Source organism: Phoenix dactylifera, unplaced genomic scaffold (genome assembly GCF_009389715.1).
Source record: "Phoenix dactylifera cultivar Barhee BC4 unplaced genomic scaffold, palm_55x_up_171113_PBpolish2nd_filt_p 000257F, whole genome shotgun sequence".
NCBI lineage: Eukaryota > Viridiplantae > Streptophyta > Magnoliopsida > Arecales > Arecaceae > Phoenix > Phoenix dactylifera.
Genome location: NW_024067750.1, coordinates 126,363 through 142,072, shown reverse-complemented (window position 1 = coordinate 142,072; position 15,710 = coordinate 126,363). Strand labels below are relative to the sequence as shown.

The 15,710-nt window shown below is 45.3% G+C and overlaps 1 pseudogene; it reads left to right on the top strand.

Moving 5' to 3' along the window:
• Window positions 1–428: 428 nt before the first annotated feature.
• LOC120105321 lies at window positions 429–2,928 on the top strand (annotated as a pseudogene).
• The last annotated feature ends 12,782 nt before the right edge of the window (window positions 2,929–15,710 follow it).

Here is a 15,710-nt window from a genome sequence, read left to right as displayed (position 1 = left end):
GTGGCTCTATTCTCCAGGGCGTCACTGCTTACGTTGACGAAAAGCAAGCCGAATTTTCTAATTTCGCCATACGATCTCGTTCCAAATCCTGCGACTTCGTCGCGGATGCAACATCTCTCTTCATCTTCTATACGCCCAAACACTACTTGTCATTAGTTGGACCATCTTGTTATTTCACCGCCAACCTGCACTTTTAGTTTCGAGCTGGTTCATCCATCAACAACGCGACGTTCCTTATCAAAAAGGAAACCGGGACAAGAAATATCTTAACCCGGGCGAACTGGAATACAACTTTGAAAAGTATATTCTAAGAGCAGCCGCAGACTTGGACTACAAGTAATATAAACGCAGCTGGTTCGCGCGTTCTAGTCTCCTTTCTTTATGATATCTCTTTTTTTCTGAATATGTTGGCTGCACACAAACTCCGGTCAGGTGCCGTTATACTAAAAAAAAAAATTCTCAACTCCGGTCTCCTATTCTATACCCATAATATACATAGTGGCATAAGTGGCCCGCCTCTCCTCAACTCTATCTCTAGCTATCTCTAGCTAGTAGCTCTTCCTCAACTCTCCCATAATACCTTCCTCTCGGTGCTCTATTAGCCGACCACTAGTTTCTAACGATGAAGGAGATGGTGGTGCTCTATCCAGGGACGGGCATGGGCCACCTGGTGCCCATGGTGGAGCTGGCCAAGCTCTTCCTCCGCGACGGCTTGGCCGTCACCGTCCTCGTCATCAACACCCCATTCAGGCAAGGCTCCGACGACTCATTCATCGCCGCCGCCGCCTCCGCTCACCCCTCCCTCTCCTTCCACCACCTCCCTCCCGTCTCCCTCCCCCCCAACCCCCCCACCGACCCTTGGATCCTCAGGTTCGACATCCTCCGCCAGGCCACGACCCACCTCCGCCCCGTACTCACCTCCCTCTCCGAGACCTCCGCCGTCCGCGCCCTCGTCGTCGACTTCTTCTGCACCGAGGCCCTGGACGTCGCCGCCGAAGTAGGCCTCCCCTCCTATATCTTCTTCACCACCAGCGCCTCCAACCTCGCCGCCTACCTCTACCTTCCAATCCTCCACTCCGCCACTCCTGGCAACTTAAAAGATCTCGGGATCGCCCCGATCAACTTCCCCGGCATCCGGCCGATTCCGGCATTCGATATGCCGGCTCGACTCCAAGACCGGAACGACGACTCCTACAAACGTCTCCTCTTCCACTTCGAGCGCTTACCGAGATTCGACGGCATCCTGATCAACACCTTCGAGTCGTTGGAGCCGCAGGCGGTGACGGCTCTCAGAGACGGCGTCTGCCTTCCTGGCCGTCCAATGCCTCCCACCTACTGCATCGGGCCGTTGATTGCCGAAGGGAAACCAAAAGCACGAGTGCATCACGTGGCTTGACTCGCAGCCGAAGGCGAGCGTGGTGTTCTTGTGCTTCGGGAGCAGGGGCTCCTTTGCCGCGGAGCAGCTTAAGGAAACGGCCACCGGATTAGAGAGAAGCGGACATCGGTTTCTGTGGGTGGTGCGGGCCCCAAAGAACGGAGACCAGACGGCCAAGGGGTAGTTCTAAATACACCCCCCCTATTGCTCAGGACACCCCCCAAAAATTAAAAAGAAAATACCCAAACTAACCTTTAGTGTAATTACCATATTGCCCTTGAAATTTTCTCAGTACACCCCTTCCTCCTCCTCCGTTTCGTGCTCCGTTCGGCACTGGATCGCCGAACAAAATGCTTCTGTTCGGCTGAACGGTGCCGAACAGAAGGCTTCTGTTCGGCGATCCAGTGCCGAACAGAAGGCTTCTGTTCGGCAACCCTCAACCGAACAGAATCCTTCTGTTCGGCGGAGGGAAGGGGAGGAGGGGTAGGAGGGTGGGGAGGAGGCGGCGGAGGGGGGAGGGGTAGGAGGGGCAGTTGGAGGAGGGGGAGGTGGAGGAGGAGGAGGAGGGGGAGGTGGAGGAGAAGGGGGAGGAGGGGTAGGAGGAGGAGGAGGAATGGGAGCAGGGAGGAATAGGGGGTGGAGGAGGAGGCAAAGAAGGGGGAGAAGGCGGAGGGGGATGCAGAGTAAGAGGGGATGGGGATGGGGGGCGGAGGTAGAGGGGTGGAGGAGTAGGAGGAGGGAGGAGGGAGGAGGAGGAGGAGGGTGAATAGGCGGAGGAGGAGGGGAGGAGGAGGAGGCAGAGGCGGGGGGTGGGGAGGTGGGGGGTGGGGAGGGTGGGGGTAATTTAGGAATTTTTAATTTTTTAGGGGTGTCCTTAGCAAATGGGGCGGTGTAGAGAGTATTTAATTTTTTTTTAATTTTTGGGGGGTGTCCTGAGCAATAGGGGGGGTGTATTTAGAACTACCCGACGGCCAAGCCTCCCGGGCCACGGCTCGAAGCGGATCTGGAGGCGATTTTGCCCGTGGGGTTTCTGGAACGGACCAAAGACAGGGGTCTGGTGGTGAAGTCGTGGGCCCCGCAGGTTGAGGTGCTGGCCCACGAAGCGGTCGGCGCTTTCGTGACCCACTGCGGATGGAACTCGACGCTGGAGGGGGTGTGCGCCGGGGTGCCCTTGATCGCGTGGCCTCTCTACGCGGAGCAGAGGATGAATAAAGTGATGCTGGTGCAGGATATGGGTCTGGCGGTTGCGGTGGAGGGATACGATAAGGAGTTGGTCAGAGCGGAGGAGGTGGAGGAGAAGGTGAGGTGGGTGATGGAGTCGGAGGGAGGGAGCGAGTTGAGGAAGCGAGCGGCGGCGATGGCAGACAAGGCGAAGGAGGCGTGGAAGGATGGAGGGTCGTCCGAGGCGGCGTGGGTGGAGGTGGTGAAGGTTATCAAGAACGGTGGCAACGGAGTCCGTGGATGACTCGATTTCTTGCGCTAAATATTCAGATAGCTTTTTATTTTTTTAAGGATGCTTGTTATATCTTTCGTTGAAATAATATAGATGTGAAAGTGAAATCAGATAATATTTGTTCAGATTTATTTTTATATCTAAAATTATTTAGATATTAAAAAAATTAAACATCCTACTAATATCTATATTCTAATCTAATCTGTTAAAAAAATTGAATATAAATATGGCTAGATAACTATATAATCGGTATTAGAATATTTAATTCTATTTATAATTATATTTAATTTTATATGGCACTCATGAAGATTTAAAAACAATAAATGATCATGTTAACATCCTATGAACTTGGTTTGTCGTCCATTTAATAATATTTTTAATTTTATGGTCATAAATTTTAATTATCCGATTTATATCTATTTTGGTATTCATACTTTCTGCATCCGATTTATATCCATATTTATTTAAAATAAATAGAGATATAAATTTTTGTATCCGAATAACATCTATTTTCATATCAAATCGAAAGGTCCAAACGATATAAGGACTATGCCGAACAAGGTCTTTCTGGATACCCTCAGGTTTAGCTTTGAGCTGTGCAGGTTTTCTTTAGTTTTCCTACTTTTTCAATCATCGTTTCATGAGCTCTACATTCCATATACAATATATAGTATTCTTAACTATGCTAGCTCTACGTGACCATGATTGTTGTAAGATGCATGGACCAACTGTTGGCGAACTTTTTGTACCAATTTTAAGGAAAAACTGCAAAAAAAAAAAAAAAAAAAAAAAAGCTAGACATGGCACCTAAGACACTTTCTTAATATATTTATTTTTTTAATATGAATTTTATTAAAATTATTATCCCGATGATTACATTTTCTACATGTTAGGCCGCACTCCAAGTTATAGCACGCCAATACTGGCACTGGTTAATTTGTAAGATGGAAAGAAAGAGAATGATTGTAAAAGAAAAAAAATAGTCACAAGAAAAAAGAGAATAAAGTTGTTAAAATCATATAATTGATTAGGATTATGATTGATTTGTGATTGATTATGCTAAACTTAATCGGCCTTACCAAATTTTGTTAGCCTCCTAATCTATACATTGTAATGGATAAGTAGAAATATAATTTTCTTCTTTAATTTTTTAATTTTAATATGCTATCAGAGCCATTAATTACGTAACCTACTATCGTCCTCTCTTACCTTTGCCATGATCGTTGTCGCTTTCAAAGTCTCCTACTCCAGCAGCTTTTAAAGTCTCCTTCTTCCCATCAAGATTTTATAAAATTCTAGCTTTCTTTCCTTCTTCTTTTTCTCTTTAATTATTATTTTTTGTTTCACTCTAAATTTAAAAAAAAATAAATTGTTGGGTGCCATAGTTGGTTTCTTCACGTGACGGGGGGGGGGGGGGGGGGGGGTGCGAGGATGGGGGCAGGGTTGGTTTTTTCTTTCTTGGGTGTGTTTAGAACACAAAAAAAAAAAAAAAACTTTTTTTTCTTTTTTTTTTTTTTGGTAGAAACGGCATTTCATATAACTCTAACTTGAGTACATCCAGCCAAATCAAAAGAAAGCAAAGGGTAAAGGGTGGGAGGAATATCTCCTACAGATGTCCATATGACCTCCCCAGAGTGCCGGGCAACAAAAGAGGCAACCCAGTCTGCCACACTGTTCGCCTCCCGAAAGACATGTGATGCCTGGAAATCGCTCATCTCCTGAGTCAATCGCCGAGTCTCACGAATGAGGGGATGACCATCACCATATCTATCCACTCCTCGTATCCAGTCGATCACCACAGAGGAATCCCCCTCAAGACATATATGCTCAGCATGAAGTACCCGCCTCGCATATGCTATGCCCTCCCAGGCTGCCCGCAACTCTGCCCCAACTACGGTGAATCCCGGCGTACGGCACCCACCAGCAGCAATGAGCCTACCCAGATAGTCTCTAATGACAAAGCCAGCTCCTCCCGACACCCCGTCCACCGACATACTACCATCAAAATTCACTTTTAGATAACCAAGGGGTGGGGGTACCCAAGAAACTAGGGCAAACCTGGGCGCTGTGACAGCTGAAAAAGTACCCCAGATGTCCCTGGCTATCTCAGAAGTGAAGCTAATGGCAGCTGTAGTAATCTCCCTGGCATAAAGCATGGCTCTGTCCACCACCCTCCGTGGGGGTAATCGCCTACCCTCAAAGATGCCAGCATTCCTGTCCAACCAAATAGAATAAACCAGATATACCCAGCAGATGCCGGCCTCAACAGTGCTAGGCCTCCTCATGGAAACCCTCAGCCAATGAATCAGGTCCTGTGTCGACTCGACTGAGTGGGGTAAAACGGATGGTGATAGACGCCAAATCTCCCTAGCTCTGGGACACTGCAAAAGAGCGTGATCAATCGTCTCCTCGGTCTCCGTGCACTCCTCACAACACTGAGTAATCCTCATGCCCTGCCTCACTAGCAAGCTTCTGGTCGGTAGGCAGCCCCATGCCACCTTCCAGATGAAGAGCGCCACCCGCGGATGAACCCGCATCCTCCAGATCCATCCTCCCTCTATCTGCCGGGCTGGCTCTCGGCTCAGAAAAGAGTGAATATCCCTGGCCCTCACCTGAGATCGCCCCGACGGCATCCATACTAGTCTGTCCAACTCCTCTCGGGCAGGGATATGTAGGGCCAGGATCATCTCTGCCAACTGCTCCCCAAAAGTCTCTCTGATCAACTCCATCCTCCAGCAATCACCCCCTGGCTCCATCAGATCTCTGACCCTGAGACCGGCTAACCTCGACGTATCCACCATAACTGGTAATCTGCTAATAGGCTGCTCCGTCACCCAGCAATCCTCCAACACATCAATGGACCGTCCATCTCCAATGGCCCATCTAATCGCGGGAAGCACCAACCCTGCCCTAGCACAAATCTCTCTCCAAACCGGTGAATGGCGACGCCCAGCATGGGTCCCAGGCGCTAGGACGCCATACTTGGCCCTCATCAGTGAAGACCACATGCCACTGGGCTCCAGCACAAATCTAGCAGCATGCCGTGCCGCTAGGACCTCCCGTCTCGCCACTAAGGACTGCACCCCCAAACCACCATATCTCGTTGGCTGACATACAACCTCCCATGCCATAAGAGGGATACCCCCCCTTCCACTGTTCCTCCCCCAAATAAAGTTCCTATAGATCTGCCTTTTTTTTCTTCCCAAGTGCTTCATGTGAGGACTTAGAGTTTGGGTGTTCACCCTCCAAAGCCGAAAACACAACTGTTCTCCTCGCTGTTTTTTTATTATTATTATTGGGCATTGTCTTTCTCCCAAGCTGAAACTCCAAGCCAATTTTTTCTTCCTCGTATTCTCTCTTCCGGCGGCTCTCCGTATTCTCTCTTCCCAAGCCGCAAACCAAGTCTTTCTTCTTCCCCGTGGGGGTTTCCTGGTTTTTCCGGCGGCCTCCGCAAGGAGGAGAAACCCCGTTCGCATTGCGGTCCGGCGGAGAAGGAGCCCCCCGCCGCCTGCGAAAGGATCCGGAGGAGAGTTCAGTGGCCGTTCCACCGATCCCTTGTTTCTTCGGCTCTGATCTCTTCTTCTTCGGTTCAGATCGATTGGCCGCTCCCGCACCTTCTGTGGCGCCAACAAGAGCTTCTTTTGAGGACAGCGGCGAGGTAAACCGGAGCGCCTTCGCTGACGCGATCCGCGTACCTACCGGTCTTGAGGAAAGGAGCGATCCTCCCGACGAGGAACTGAAGCCCAGCCCTGCTGCACCTTCGAGTCCCGCACCCGGCACAGCGCCATAATCACGCTCCTCACGGCTCCCTCCTCACCTTGATCATCGCCTTGATCTCTTCCTCCTTACGTGTACAATATGAGCGGGATGCATGGAAGGAGGGAGGCATCGATGCAACTGGAGCTCTAATGGTCTTAACACTAAAAGTCATTTCATGCGCAATGAAATACAACAATGGGCTATTGAGAGTTGAAGTAACTTTGCAGGACCAGCATACGAGATGAAGGATTATCTTGACTAGACAAAAAAAAAAAAAAAGAAGAGAGGGAGGGAGAGAGAGAATAGAGAGAGAGAGAGAGAGAGAGAGAGAGAGAGAGAGAGAGAGAGAGAGGATATGGTCTCATTTTGAAGACAGAATGCAGCGTTATTGGTAAGCAGATTTTGTTCCTTCGGAGATGAGAGAGTTAAGCTCCCTGAGCACCCGCTTCTGGTGCTTCTATTCTTTTATAGAGGCGGTGGCGACACGCATCAAACCGTATTGTCAGGTGCAGTCCCGCTCCAAACCCCAGCAGCAGCACATCAAACTATACTGTTAGAAACTTGACGGATAAACTTGGCAGGCGCAGTCCTACTCCAAACTCCAGCAGCAGCACGTCAAACCGTACCGTCAGAAGTTTAACAGGTAAACTTGACAGGCGCAGTTTCGCTCCACACCTCAGTAGCAGCACGTCAAACCGTACTGTCAGAAGCTTGTCGGGTAAACTTGGCAGGCGCGGTTCTGCTCTAAACTCCAGCAGCAGCGCGTTAAATCGTACCATCAGAATCTTGATGGGTAAACTTTACAGATGCGGTCTCGCTCCAAACACCAGCAGCATCGCATCAAACCGTATCGTCAGAAGCTTGGCAGGTAAACCTGGCAGGCGCAATCCCACTCTCGATCATTGAGGCGTACATCTGCATGGCACTACCCCAGTCCTCAATCTTCGGCTTTATTTGTTGCCCCGACTCCTTCATCATCTAGTTCGAGGTCTCTTGTTCTTCTTCCATAGTGTTTTCCTCTACGAACATCATTGAGCTTCGGTTGTCTTTTCTTTGAGATCTATCCTCGCTGCAGACGTCTTCACCAAAGCTCATCCTTCTAGCATCTTCTGATCTCTTGTTTCCAAACTCAAGTTGGTGTCTACTTTACCACCTTCAGTTTGAGGGGAATGTTAAAATCATATGATTAATTTGGATCATGATTGATTTGTGATTTATTATGCCAAACTTAGTTGGCCTTACCAAATTTCACCTTAATTGATTTGTGATTGACTGTGCTAAACTTAGTCGGTCTTATCAAACTTTCTTAGTCTCCTAGTTTTATATAAAGGTTGCTTCTGTATATTGTAATGGATGGGCAGAAATACAATTCTCTTATTTTTCACTTCTTTTCTAAATATTTCAACAAAAGTGTTATCCAAAATGCCCCAAAGTGCATCATATTATATAAAAGTGAAGAAAAAGTAACCTTCCGTGATAACAATAGTAAATGAACTTTTGTTAACGGATAACAAAAGAAAACAAAGGATCTTTTGGTCAAAGGAACCAAACAGTAAAAACAATTAACTACCTTCCCTAAAGCATTAAAATACAAAATACGGGCTAGGCCCTACGGAATGGGTGTCGCCCTTCCATAAAATGGCCTCGGTATGATGTGCTGCAAAGGAGGCGACTTAGTCCACTGTACTATTCGTCTTCCGTAATACATGTGTGACCTCAAATGAGTTGATGCCCTGCAACACTAACATCCTAGACAAGTGGGTAGAATCGCTGCTTGTTTTTGTGATGCGCTTGCTGATCTTGGAAACAGCATGTCGACTGACATGGAGGTATTTGATTAGAGGTTTCACACATATAAGCTACCCGTATGCGGACATTTTTGTTGAGCCAGTAACATGGACTTTGGCAGCAGTATTTTAAATTTACCCTGGGTTGCGAAAATCTCTTTAGAGGTACCCCATGGCAGCTGAAGCCTCCTGGTCCTAGAAAATAGTTTCCAGTCATCAGTATTTATAAAGTTTTGAGAGTTTATCTAGTTTCTAAGCTTGGTCCAAAAAATGTTGTTAGCCAAGGTTCATACATAGCGTCGGTTTAACCTTTTGATCTCCATGGCCTTTAGCCAAACCTACCAGGCCTTCACCTTTAATATTCAAGCGGCGGATGAGGGAAATTGGACTTATTGCAACTAAATTCAGCATATTTGTTCGGCCTTTTCTGTTTGTCACACTAAATGATATGCATGTGAATTTTTCTGCCATCCTAGATTAAGAATGTCAGGTAAAAACTTTACAGTTTCTCCCACAGCTGATAAAGTGCAGCTTCACGAGCTGAACTGATCATAGGCCGGGCCTCGGGCCTAAACTCTATTTATTTATAATATAGCTGCGGGTCGGGCTTTTGTAAAATTTGATACTTTCTCTGGCCAAAACTGGCCCATGATCAGCTCTATCCGTGAGTTGCCACATTTCCCGATCCCAACAATGAACTGTTACAGCTGGTTATCTACTATGAGTAACCCAAAAAACTTAGCTGGGTGGACCGGTTGGCAACTAATCGGCATCAGGGTAAAGGTGTCTCATGAGTAAGGTTGCAGGAAACTTTTCATGGCGTCGTATGCGGACGAACAAATAGCAGCAGCTGGAGCATGGAACGGCAATCTAGGCTTCAGACCTTGAACTAAAGCTCGGCTTCCATATCCGGCTACTATTTTCTTAATAGCCATAATAATGTATCGGCACCAGAGACACCCCGTGGAGACATGTAAGAGGAACTATTAAAAGCTTTTCATCAAGGAAGCATACGAACGCAGAACATCTCAACAATTTCAGGTGAGCATTGAAGTACTGTAGCTCATGCAGCTTCCGTACTTCGGATGCCGCCTCATTCAAGTATTATCATAAGATTTCAACGGAGAAAATTTTTTTAATTCTACGATCCGAAGCACGTTCATACAATGAACGACGTCCCGTTCGAATTCCGCTGCGAACGGGGCGTAATTCAGCATTTCACACATATAAGCTACCGATTTGCGGACATTTTTGTTGAGCCAGTAACATTGGACTTTGGCAGCAGTATTTTAAAATTACCCTGGGCTACGAAAATCTCTTTAGAGGTACCCCATGGCAGCTGAAGCCTCCCAGTCCTAGGAAATAGTTTCCAGTCATCTGTATTTATAAAGTTTTGAGAGTTTATATAGTTTCTAAGCTTGGTCCAAAAAATGTTGTTAGCCAAGGTTCAAACATAGCATTGGTTTAGCTTGGTCCAAAAAATGTTGTTAGCCAAGGTTCAAACATAGCATTGGTTTAACTTTTTGATCTCCATGGCCTTTAGCCAAACCTACTAGGCCTTCGCCTTTAATATTCAAGCAGCAGCAGCGGATGAGGGGAACTGGACTTATTGCGACTAAATTCAGCATATTTGTTCGGCCATTTCTGTTTGTCACACTAAATGATATGCATGTGAATTTTTCTGCCATTCTAGATTAAGAATATCAGGTAAAAACTTAATGGTTTCTCCCACAGCTGATAAAGTGCAGACGAGCTGAACTGATCATGGGCCAGGCCTTGGGCCTAAACTCTATTTATTTTTAATATAGCTTCGGGTCAGGCTTATGTAAAATTTGATATTTTTTGTTCCCAAAACCGGCCCATGATCAGCTCTATCTGTGAGTTGCCACATTTCCCGATCCCAACAATGAACTGTTACAGCTGGTTATCTACTATGAGTAACCAAAAAAACTTAGCTGGGTGGACCGGTTGGCAACTAATCAGCATCAGGGTAAAGGTGTCTCATGAGTAAGGTTGCAGGAAACTTTTCATGGCGTCGTATGCGGACGAACAAATAGCAGCAGCTGGAGCATGGAACAGCAATCTGGGCTTCAGACCTTGAACTAGAGCTCGGCTTCCATATCCGGCTACCATTTTCTTAATATCCATAATAATGTATCGGCACCAGAGACACCCCGTGGAGACGTGTAAGAGAAGAACTATTAAAAGCTTTTCATCAAGGAAGCATATGAACACACAACATCTCAACAATTTGAAGTGAGCATTGAAGTACTGCAGCTCATGCAGCTTACGTACTTCGGATGCCGCCTCATTCAAGTATTATCATAAGTTTTAAACGGAGATTGAAGCCAATAGCATTGGAGTATTTAAAAGTTAATTCTGGAACAGCCATTGACAACAGATTAAACTGACAGGACCACATTATGAATAATTATTCAACCAAGAAGAGTAAAACAGAATTGCAAAAGACGAATAATTAAGCATGACATAGAGTAAGTGACGACAGTATTAGTTAGATAATTGAGGCGACTTCTGTGTGCATGTACAAGAGAAACAAAAGGTTAATCTCTTCTTCATGTATTTACAATCCTAACTCCTTAAGCTCTAAAAACTATATATCTACCTGGAAAAAATCAATGGCAAGCACAAGATGATTACAAGCTCACATGATTAACAATTATTATAAGATATCTGCAGTAACTTTCAGTTTTTAAGGTTTTGGCATAATTAAGCACAAGATGATTACAAGCTCACCTGATTAACAATTATTATAAGATATCTGCAGTAACTTTCAGTTCTTTAAGATTTTTCAACCAAGAAGAGTAAAACAGACTTGCAAAAGACGAATAATTAAGCATGATATAGAGTAAGTGAGGACAGCATTAGTTAGATAATTGAGGCGACTTCTGTGTGCGTATACAAGAGAAACAAAAGGCTAATCTCTTCTTCCTGTATTTACAAACCAAACTCCTTAAGTGATAAAAACTAACTATATGGAAAAAATCAATGCCAAGCACAAGATGATTACAAGCTCACCAGATTGACAATTATTATAAGATATCTGCAGTAACTTGCAGTTCTTCAACGTTTTTAGCCCAAACGTATAAATCGGGCTAGCCCAATTGAATTCTAGATGGGCCTGGGCCTGGGCTGAGGTCGAACTCAGACTAGGATTCTCCAAAATTTTTTGGGCCTAAGCCCGACCCAAGCCTGCAAAAACATTACGGGCAGGGCTAGAGTAGGGGGGTGGCCTGGCCCAGCCCAAACCATTTCCAGCCCTATTCTTAAGAAGGGCCCTCAATGAGCAGACTGGGGACCTAAGCTCTGGCTGCCTTTTTCTACCTGATTCCACCACAACATTTCACTTGTTTTTGTCCATGTCACTAATGGATCAGACCTAGATCCCCAACAGAACCTAGATCGAGTACGTCTCTCCTCTGCTTGTTGGTTGACCAAGACCACGTAGATCAGACTCAAAACCTAATTGGAGCTAGACTGAGTAACTCTCTCCTTCCCTTTTTTGTCAACCTAGACCAAATGACCAAGCTCCTGATTGCACCCAAACCTAGATCGAGATCGAGGTTCTCTTTTTTCCCTTTATTCTCTCTTTCTCTCTCAATTGAGAGCTAATGGTGTTCGTTATTTGATCAGAGCTCTGGAGGAGTGTCAGACCTAGGGATCAGGCCATGCATCTAAGATCACGACTGTAAATTCTATTTTGGCCTTTAAATTGAATCCCTGGTTAGGTTGTTCATTTGGAGATAGATGAGACATGGAGTTTCAGAAGGATATTACGATCATATTTAATATTCAAATTTTACGTAAGATTAAGAAAGAAGGTGTAATAAGTAATAATTTCTTGTAGGTTGTGATTAGTCTTGCCGGAGGAATTTCTGGAGTTGGTCGATTTGAGATTGTAAGTTTTCTACACCTTTGGTGATTTTATGGTGCATGTCGTGTGTTTTAAAATTGGAATTCATATTGCTTGATTTTTGAACCAATGGTTGAAAAGAAAAATATTTAAATATTTGAACTTGAATATTTTGGAAATTATGCATGTTCATATGCTTGCTTGCATAAAAAACGATTAATTCACAAATGACGGATCAGGTCGTTGCTTTGCTCTATGCTTGTCTACCTTATGTCTAACACCGTTGTCTCAAAGACGGTGTTGATGAGGACTGAGAGGTTTGCTCAGAGTTTCATTTGGGGGACACAGGGTTGTGGCCGGAGGATGCATCTGGTGGCTTGAGAGTCACTAGTTTGGCGCGAGATCTGCAGGTACGTGCCTATGGTCTTGTCCAGATGCAGGTGGCTGATTGGTGATGGTCAGAGGGTGGACGTGGTGGACGATGCATGGGTGGACGAGCTCCAGCTGAGGCACTGGCTGTCCCTAGTCAGTGTTGAGGCTGGAGAGGGACTCTGGGTGCGTGACCTTCTTCTTCCTAGAGAGGGGTGGGATACCTATTGGATTGATCAGATGTTCGGAGAGCCACTTGCAGAGCGGATTCGGTCGCTCCCAGTTTCGGGGCATCCCTGTCCTGAGGTCAGGGTATGGAGCACGTCCTGCAGGTTTAGAGTCAGGGTGGCCAATGTTTGCTGCGTTGTCCAGAGTGGAGGGCAGTTGGGGGTGGATTTCGGCTGGATCTGGCCATTTGGGCTGCATCCTAGAGTAGCCTTATTCCTTTGAAAGGTCACTTGGGGTCGACAGATGAGTCGCTGGACTATGCTATTTTTCAGTGCCACTAGGTGAGGAATGCATGGACGTTTGGGGAGAAGAGCCCCCACCGGGGGTGGTGGTGGAGAGGGTGTGGCTGCTGGCGGTGGAGGTCTCTTAGGCGATCCGTTCAGATAGACCTTTGATAACTCGGGACATATGGGGCTCTATTTCTACTTGTGGAGCGCCCCGCATGGTGTTTTTCATGTGGGAGCCCCACCTCCGGATTTTCTAAAGGTCAACTTCGATGGATGTGTCCTCCAGAGCGGCAGGAGAGGAGGTACAAGCTTTGTCGTTAGGGGCTCGGACTTGTTGCCCAGAAGACAACCCAAGGGGGGGTGAATTGGGTTCTAATTAAAAATTAGATTATTTAATTTTATCTAATGAAAATTATGAAAGTTTCTTGATTTTAAGCAAATGTAATTAAATAATCTATAAGAAAGCAGTAAAAAAGTAAAGCAGGATAAACCACAATACAAACACAAGATTTTTCTAGTGGTTCGGAGCCAACCTTGCTCCTACGTCCACTCCCCAAGCTTCTCTTGAGAATTCACTATAACCCTAAGATTACACTCCGGTTGTTTTGCAAGTTCACAACCTAACTTGTTATTTTCATAAGATCACAACGAACCTGGTCGGTTTTTTCTGGCTCACCGACTAAAACCACTTCGTTTATTTTTTCGGGCTCACAAACAATCCAGTTGGTTTTACAGGCTCACCAACCAAAATCTACACCGTTGGTTTTACGAGCTCACCAACAAAATCTTAACCCCTTGATTCAATTCCCTCATTGAATCAAGTAAACAAATATCAGAGAAGTAGAGTTTAATAATTACAAGCTTCTGAATAAGCAGATATAGCAATGTAAACAAAATGTAAAAGAAGAAGCTCTCAAACAGATTTTGCTGATGCAAGACTTGGCTTCTCCTTTACTGGATCCTCTCTTGAATGCGCTGGTAGTTGAGGATCACTTCAATGAGCCTTTAATGTGAGGAGTGCTCTGAAATCGCTTGGGATGCAATAACTCCTCTTTTTCGCTTTGAAAGGCTCTCACTTCTCTTTGGTGGTTGATAGACTTGAATGCTCTCTCTTTTTTGTTTATACTTAGAACCACCTTTTATAACTTAACTCCTCGAAAACTAGCCATTAGAAAGGAGAAAAGAGCCGTTCTGACAAAACTGCGCATCCTGACAAAGTATCCGTTGGGATTAGAGTCGACTCGCCCATCTCGGAGTCGGCTCGGCTGAAGCAGGAGACGCCTCAAGAAAACCTGGAGTCGACTTGAATTTAGGCTCTTACAAAAAGGCTCTCTATCGATCCTGTAAGAGACGGCTCGAAGGAATCGGGAGTCGACTCGCCCACTGCATCTTCAGAAGTGAAATACCAGCTCTTTTCTGGAAGACGACTCGAGTAATTCCAGAGTCAGCTCACGTTCTGGTCTGTGCAAAGATGCTCTTGGCCATTTTCTGTAAGAGTTGACTCGTGAACAGTTCGAGTCGACTCGGCCACTGCGCCGAAGAAATTACTTTGTGGCTTCAATTTATAGGAGACGGCTCGAAACTTCTAGGAGTCGGCTCGCGCACTGTAGCTTGAAAACTTGTACTCTGTTTTTCTCTGTAAGTGTCGGCCCGTGAACAGCTAGAGTTGACTCGAGCTCTGCGACTTGGAAATCAGCTCTCTGTCTTTTCTGTGAGAGTCGACTCGTGAACAGTTGGAGTCGACTTGAACACTGTGCCTTAAAAACTTGTTCTCTGACTTTTCTGTAAGAGTCGACTTGTGAACAGTTTGAGTCGACTCGCGCTCTGTGATTTGAAAATCAGCTCTCTGTCTTTTTTGTAAGAATCGACTCATGAACAGTTGGAGTCGACTCGCGCTCTGAACTCTTAAAAAACTACTCTCTGTCATTCCTGTAAAAGTCGACTCGCCTCATCTGGAAGTCGGCTCGAGGAAGTGTCAGACACTGATCATGTACCAGAGTCGACTCGAGATTTCTGAGAGACGACTCGAGTGCAAGGCAAAGAGTTAAATGGTTCCAACCATGAGTAAAACTCAACTTAAAATCCTTGAACCATTTTCTAAGGCATTCTTTCAAATTTAAAAGTATTTTATCCGAAACACTCCCTTGAATTCATTAGTACAATATGAAATATACTCAAGTATTTTGGGCTCATCAAAATCAAATAGGAGATCAACAATCACTCAGCAATCTCTTCCTTTTTGATGATGACAAAACATTGAGTATATGCAAGTGAATTTATATTTACTAAATGTTGAGTCAAAAAGATCAAAAAGAATACAATGCCTGAATTTAGTTTATCTAAGATATGAAAGGTATGAACAATAAACTTGTAAACTCAAGCCTCCCCATTTCATTTGGAATTGTATAAGCATTCATGATGTAATAACCCCAAAATATTTTTTTTTATATAAAAAAGGGATAGAATAGTCCTTTAAAATTGATATAAGGGTAAAATTAGAAGGAATCAAAAGATAATGGCATAGTTGTAGATACGTTGAAGTGGTAAGGGTAAAATTGGAAGGAATCAAAAGTTAATGGCATAACGGTAGATATGTTGAAGTGTTATGGGCAAAATGGGAATTTAATAATATTAAACAAAG